Genomic DNA, 8,183 nt, shown 5'->3' on the forward strand with positions numbered 1-8,183 from the left:
TTTTGGAGTTGTCCTATGTGTTTCTTGCTTACATTTCCAAGACGACAATGCTATAATGATGCTTTATCCAAGTTATCATTAGAAGAATCAATACACAACACATTATTTCCTAAGTTATCTACACACCATCAGAAGGTAATCCTTTAAAAGAAAGAACATTATTAAAGAAAGCATTTATTCCACCAACTTCCTTATTAAAAGAAAAGGTAAAACCTTGTTTGTATAAATCATGAAAGGAAATAATATTTCTTTCCATTTTAGGCGAGTAACGACATTTATTCAAATCTAATGTAAACCCACTACTTAGCAACAAAGAATAAACTCCAATCTTGGTGACAGGTGAAGCTTTCCTATTCACCATGATCAAGTTTATCTTTCCATGCTCCACATTCTCACTTCTTCTTAGTCCCGGAAAATCAGAACATATGTTAATTCCAAAACCTGTATCAAGGACCCAAGAGTTAGAATAGGGTGAGTTATTAGACAATATTGTGTAAATACCTGCATGGGTGGGTTTCACTTTCCCATCCTTAATATCTTGCTAGTACATTGGGTAGTTCCGCTTCCAGTGCGACTTTTAGAAGCATTGAGCCTCTTTTAGGTCAGAAGAAGGAGTCCTGAAACCTTTCTTGGTTCCACTTGAATAGGATCCTTTAAGGGTCTTACCCTTGGTACCCTTCGAAGGGCTCTTTCTCTTTTTTCTCTCTACCTTTCCCAATTTCTAGGACAGGGACGAAGTTTAGAGTAGGAGTAGGAGTTTTAACAACCGACTTTCAAAACTTTTTTCAGCGGTATTAAGGAGTCCTTGAAGCTTGATTAGGGTAACTTCCTCCTTGTTCGTGTGGTATGTCATGCGAAATTGATCATAACATGAGGGTAAGGAGTGCAAAATGATATCTATTGCCAACTCCTCAGGGAAGTTCACATTTAGCTTCAACAACTGGTCTACGTACCTTTTCATTTTCTACAAGTGGCCGGTGATGGGTTCGTCATCCTTCATTTGGCTTGTTATCATGGAGCAGATGATGTTATACCTCTCTTGGTGAGCACTTTGATGATAGCGATCCATCATGTCTTAGTGCATCTTAAAAGGTTAATAGTCATCATAGGATTTTTGGAGCTCGACTGTCATTGTGACCATCATGATACAAGCCACTTTCATGCCATCTCTCTCATGAGTCCAGGATTCAGCGATCTCCTCAGGAGTAGCAGTTGGGACTGTTGGATATAGTGTCTAAGTCCATAACTATATTTGGTATGTACTTGACTTGACCCGGCATGGTCCATTTAGGTCGCACTTCACCCGAAAAATTTATGGATAATCTTTTAAGAATAGTATAAGTTATGATTTATTAATATATTAAAAGTTCTAATATATTAATATAAAATCATATTATTTAATTAGTATTGATCTATAATTAATCTAGAATTAATTTAGTGATCAAAAGTATGACTAATTAAATATGGGCTCTTGTATTTATATATTATGGGCTGATGCTTACTTGGAATGGGCTAGGCTTACATGGAAAGTCCATGGATACTCCATGGAGTTTTAACCCATGGATCTCATGGAAATGAAAAGAAATGGGTATTTGGGTTTACATGGATGTAACCCTAATCCACCACACTATATAATGGAGGCTTTGGTTCTTGAAATCAAACTAGGAGTTGTTGGGTACTAAGAGGGCCTATTTCAAGAAGGTTGTGACTATTCTCTCAAGGTTCCAAACTTTGTGGTGATTTGTGTTTTCCATTTGAGGCATCCACACTATTGGTGCTAGGCTCTCAAACTGCAAGCAATCAACTGCAACTACAAGGTAAGTAATTCTACTAGCTTTATTTGATTCAAGTTCCCCATGCCATGCTAGATAGGATAAGAACCTTGGAAAAATAATTATTTGCATGTATATTAGTCAAACTTAGATCCAAGGTTTATAGGGTTGCATGTACACCATAGGAGTGTTAGGATGCTCAAAACCCATCTGTGGTATCAGAGCCAGGTTTGTTTACTTGATACTTGATACAAATAGCTTGAAAATCGGATTTTTTGTTCACTGCATGTATGAAATCACCAAGTCCATGGGGGGACTCGACGAGTCCATGAAGAAATGCATGCTACTCGTCGAGTCTGTTCATGCACTCGACGAGTAGCAGTGTCTAGATTTTCGAGTTCTGCTATTGGAAATGGACTAGAAACATTACCCTAAACTGTTTTGGTGTTATAAAACTTGTTTTTGATGGTGTAATGTTTATGCTAATCCATTTACAATGGCTATTATCAAAATTACAAGTTTTATGAGTAATTTATGATTCTTGAAATGTTTATATTCATGTTCTTGAACTTATGAAGATTAGATGATCATAGGAATTGTTTGTAACCTACTTGGTAGTTTAATTGATGATCATTATGTGTTTTAATGGAGTCCATAACTTGTCCTCAAGTTATGGAAAACCAAAGGTCAGACTTTAATAAAAACCATTAAAAGAACACAAGGGTTATAAAACATGAAGAGTCTTCATTTTTAATACTCAATTAAATTCATAAGTTATAAGAAATGAAAAGTTTTGAAAGTTTACAAAACTTTCCCTCAAGTTTTGGAACAAGTAAAGTCATGATTAAAACTTTAGTTCCAACCCTTAGAATTTTACAAGTTAAAATTGAACCCTTATACTTTATAATATTATAAGTTAATAATATATATATATATATATATATATATATATATATATATATATATATATGTGTGTGTGTGTGTGTGTGTGTGTGTATGTGTGTGTGTATAAGATCAAGTCGTCTTACCGTTAGTACACCTCATTCACGAAGCTAGTCTATAAGGGATTATAAGGTTGTTGCCTATAAAATGACAACTTAATCGGTGTCCACTCTCACCCATCACATCCTTGATCGGTGAAAGGTCGTTAGCCGAACGGGTAGGACAAGGACTTATAAATTCTCATTAAAAGTGTAATGATTATAAAGTAACTAAATGCTTAAATTGAATTCCCAATCATAGTTACTTTAGGAAAATGTTAATAAGGTGCTAAAACATGAAATTACACTTTACACTTTGTTTAAGTCGTTAGTGGAGCATGTGTGATTAATCGGCACACTAACTTGAACTTAACAAGGTAGGTAAAGGGTGACTTAATGTTTTTCATAGTATCGATGGAGTGTGTGTGGTTAAACGGCACATCGATTGAGGGGTAATACATTAAGGGTACCAAGTAATTTGCATGGTTACTTCACACCTTGTTTTGTGATCCTCGACATCCCAGTCACAAAACTTGAAGGTCACACTCGAGATTGAAACATGCCATTGAAGAAAGTTCAATGAATCTCAAAGAATCTAGGAGTTTCTAAACCAATTAAAACCTAATTAAATATTTCGTTTTTTATGGTGGAATTTGGTGAATCGTCATTCACCTACCTTCAAATATCTTATAGCTTAGATTACATCATCCCTCTTCTAAGTTATAAAATATTGTGTTGGGTCTTAGCCTTAATATTATATTTGAGTGTTTTATTAAGGACTATCTCTATATCTAAGATAATATATTCCCTCTTCTTTTCATATGTCTTCCAATAACAATGTTTCTGGCTCAAACCCTACTAGCTCCTTTTCTCTTAGGAATCTTTGTGGGAGAGTCATCTTTGATGGATCTAACTTTACAGATTGGATCAGAACATCAGGATGGTCACTCGGTATGAGAACAAAGAATATGTTATCGACAAGGAGCTGAAGGTACCCGAGCAAACTGCTATTCCTGAAGAGCTTGCTGAATATGAGGTACATGAAAGAGATGCTACAAAAGTGGCATGCATCATGATGGCCACAATGACAGCCGAGCTCCAAAAGTCCTATGAGAACTATTATCCTTTTGAGATGCACCAGGACTTGATGGACCGCTACCATCAAAGTGCTCATCAAGAGCTATATGAAATAATCTCCTCCGTGATAAAAAGCAGAATGAAGGATGGTGAACCCATCACGGGCCACATGCAAAAAATGCAAAGATATGTGGACCGCTTACTAAAGCTGAATGTGAACTTCCCTAGGAAGTTAGCAATAGACATCATTTTGCACTGCTTACCATTGTGTTATGATCAATTCCACATGACATATCACATGAACAAGGAAGAAGTCACCCTCAGCAAACTTCAAGGACTCTTGAAGACCACCAAAAGTGGTCTAAAGGGTAAGACGGTTGTTACTACTCCTACTCCTACTCCAACTGCGGCCAATGTATTGGCAATCGGGCATGGCAAAGGGAAGAAGAGAAAGAATCCTTCTAAGGGTACCAAGGGTAAGACCCTTGAAGGCTCCTCTTCAAGCAAAACCAAGAAAAGTTTTTTCACTCCTTCTGCTAACCCTAATGAGGCTGAATGCTTCTATTGCCATGAAAAGTCGCACTGGAAGCGAAACTGCCCAAAGTACCAGCAACATTTGAAGGATGGGAAAGTAAAACCCAGCCATGCAGGTATATAAATTATATTGTCTAATAACTCACCTCATTCTAAGTCTTGGGTCCTTGATACAGGTTGTGGTATTCACATATGTTCTGATTTGCAGGGACTAAGAAGATGTGAGAATGTGAAGCAGGGAAAGATAAACTTGATCATGGGAAACAGGAAAGCTTCACTTATCACCAAGATAAGAGTTTATTCCTTAGTGCAAAATAGTGGGTTTACATTAGATTTGAATAAATGTTATTATTCGCCAGAAATGGCATGAAATGTTATTTCCTTTCATGCATTGTATAAACAAGGTTTTACCTTTTATTTTGATAATAATAATGGTACTATTGATGCTTTCTTTAATAATGTTCTTTATTTTAAAGAATTACCTTGTGATGGTGTGTATGAAACTGTATCTGTTGTAGATAATCTAGGAAATAATGTATTGTGTATTGACTCTTCCACTAGCTTAGATAAAACATCTTTATGGCATTGTCTTCTTGGACATGTAAGCAAGAAACGCATAGGCCAACTCCAAAAGGATGGAGTCTTGGAGTCATTTGACCTAAAGTCGGATGATAGTTGTGAATCTTGTTTTCTTGGTAAAATGAAAAAGTCACCTTTTACTAGCACTTGTGCTAGGGGTGAAGGTTTGTTGGACCTCATACACAAAGATGTGTGTGGACCATTCAGAACCGCCATAAGAGATGGTAATCGCTTCTATGTAACTTTTACTAATGATTTTAGTAGATATGGATATGTCTACTTAATCAAGCATAAGTCAGAAACCTGTGAAAAATTCAAAGAGTTTAAGCAAGAAGTAGAGAATCAGTTGGGTAGGAACATTAAGATGCTTCGATCTGATCGTGGTGGTGAGTATCTTAGTACTGAGTTTCTTGACTATCTTAAGGAATGTGGGATTGTCTCACAATTGACATCTCCTAGGACACCACATTTGAATGGTGTAGCTGAGAGGCGCAATCGGACCTTGTTGGACATGGTTCGTTCCATGATGAGTCGAGTTTCATTACCAATATCATTTTGGGGGTATGCCTTAGAGACTGGCGCCTATATCCTTAATCTAGTCCCTAAAAAGAAGGTTGCAAAACACCTCACGAGGTGTGGACTGGAAAAGTTCCCAATCTATACCACATCAAGGTTTGGGTTTGTGAGGCTTTCGTGAGACTCGAGACTCACGATAAGCTCGAACCCCGAAGCGAAAGGTGTATTTTCATCGGCTACCCATAGAAATCCTTTGGTTACATATTCTACAGACCCAGTGATAATGTGGTCTTTGTAGCAAGAAGAGGATTCTTTCGAGAGAGAGAGAATTCATAAGCCAAGGAGACAGTGGGAGGCAAATTGACCTTGAGGAAATTCAAGAGTTAAGTGGTGAAGGAACCTCAAACCCTAGCCCTCAACCTGAGGAGGAAACTCCTGTTGAGCCGACTGAAGAATCTATACCTCTGAGGCGTTCCACCAGAGTTAGGAATGCACATGAGCATTATTATGGTTTCCATATTACTGCAGAAGGTGAAACACTTATCAGTGATAACACACTGAATAATCTGGATGAGCCTAATAGCTACACGGAAGCCATGGCAGGCTGTGAGGCTGCTAAATGGAAAGAGGCTATGGACAGCGAGAAGACCGACATGGATCTCAAAAAGAAGAGCGACATGGATGGTAATGTACACACTTATAAGGCAAGACTGGTTGCAAAGGGTTATTCTCAAACTCCGGGAGTTAATTATGATGAGACCTTTTCACCAGTGGCCAAGATTAAATCTATTAGGATTCTATTATCCATTGCTGCATTTCATGACTATGAAATATGGCAAATGGATGTCAAAATCGCTTTCCTTAATGGAAAGCTGGATTGAAGATGTTTACATGGTTCAGCCAGAGGGTTTTGTCAGTACAGAGTACCCCAATAGAGTGTGTAAGCTCGAGAAATCCATTTATGGATTGAAACAGGCACCTCGCAGATTGAGCCTTTGCTTCTATGAGAAAGTCAAAGAATTTGGCTTTTCAAGGAGTGAAGATGAATCTTGTGTCTATGTCAAGGCTAGTGGGAGTATATTCAGCTTTTTGGTATTGTATGTGGATGACATACTATGCATAGGAAATGACATCCCAACCCTGCAGGAAGTAAAGTCCTGGCTTGGGAAGTGTTTCGCTATGAAGGACCTTGGAGAATCTCCTTATATCCTAGGAATAAGGAGTTTGAGAAAGAATAGTGAAAGACTAATTGGACTTAGTCAAAGCACCTATGTAGACAAAGTGTTGAAAAGATTCAACATGCATAACTCCAAGAAATGTGAGTTACCTATCCAATGCCAGACTGAGTAAAACTCAGAGTCCGAGTATAGAGGCTGAGATAGCTGAGATGAGTCAAGTACCATACACTTCAGCTGTAGGCTCGATCATGTATGCTATGACTTGTACTTGCCCTGATGTTGCCTTTGCTCTAAGCATGGTCAGCAGATATCAGGGGAATCCTGGCAAGGCTCACTGGACAGCAGTAAAGAATATTCTCAAGTACCTGTGAAGGACTAAGGACTGGGTCCTTACCCTTGGTGGGAGTGATGACTTGAGAGTTGTAGGGTATAGTGATGCTAGCTTTCAGACTGACAAGGATAATTTCCGCTCTCAGTCGGGCTGGGTCTTTACCCTAAACGGAGGGGCAATTACTTGGAAAAGTTCCAAGCAGGAGACAGTGGCTGATTCCACTTGTGAATCAGAGTATACAGCAGCAAACGAGGCATCAAAGGAGGCTATATGCATAAAGAACTTCATTGGAGACCTTGGAGTTGTACCAGCTATAAAGGAGCCAATGGAGATTTTCTGTGACAGTAATAGTGTGGTTGCCTTAGCCAAGGAACCAAGAGATCATGGGAGATCCAGACACATTGATAGAAAATATCACTTCATCAGACATCGAATACAAGAAGGAATCCTCGTGGCAAAGAGGGTATCGTCGGATGAGAACCCAACAGATCCCCTAACGAAGGGATTCACTCGGGTTAAGCATCACCAGCATGCTCGGAGCATTGGTCTGAAGGATGATATTAGTTTTAGCAGTTAGATAATCTTGAAATTTGTAAAATGTAATTGACATTTAATGATAAATAAAAACTGTTATTTATGAGTAAAGTGTTGCTATCTCTTGTCAATCGTTTACTATTATTTCTCTTTGCATGTTTTGACTTCCAGAATAATTATGTTATGGTTTATATCATATTGTTCAAACTCTCCACAGTTGGTCATATGTTGGAAGTACATATGAATCAAGACTATGATGGGTTGGCTTGTAGAGGTCTTAGATTGTGACAATAGTCAATTTTGGGTCAAGTCAAAGTCAACAAGTCAAACCGGACGACTCAATTATCCCTTGCGTATTTGGGTTTACGTTGTGTATTTACTAAATAATCCACTATTTTAATGAGCAAATATCATTTGAAAAATCCGTGTGATTGAATTTTTCCTAAGCCTTAAATGCGGTAAACAATGAACCAAAGCAATAAAAACACTAATGCACACTCATCGGGGGTGTGTAAGACACTAAAACATGGCTTAATGGGGTTTACGGACTTTGCATTGCGAAGCCGGACACTCAAAAATGTCACAAACGAAACTTCTCTCAATCGTTTTCACTCTATCTCTTTCTATTTGAAATGTCTCCCAAATTTCTCTCAATGGTTCCCGTAACGTTTTGAAGTCATTC

The sequence above is a fragment of the Lactuca saligna genome, chromosome 3 (genome assembly GCF_052625555.1).
Source record: "Lactuca saligna cultivar CGN05327 chromosome 3, ASM5262555v1, whole genome shotgun sequence".
Classification (NCBI taxonomy): domain Eukaryota; kingdom Viridiplantae; phylum Streptophyta; class Magnoliopsida; order Asterales; family Asteraceae; genus Lactuca; species Lactuca saligna.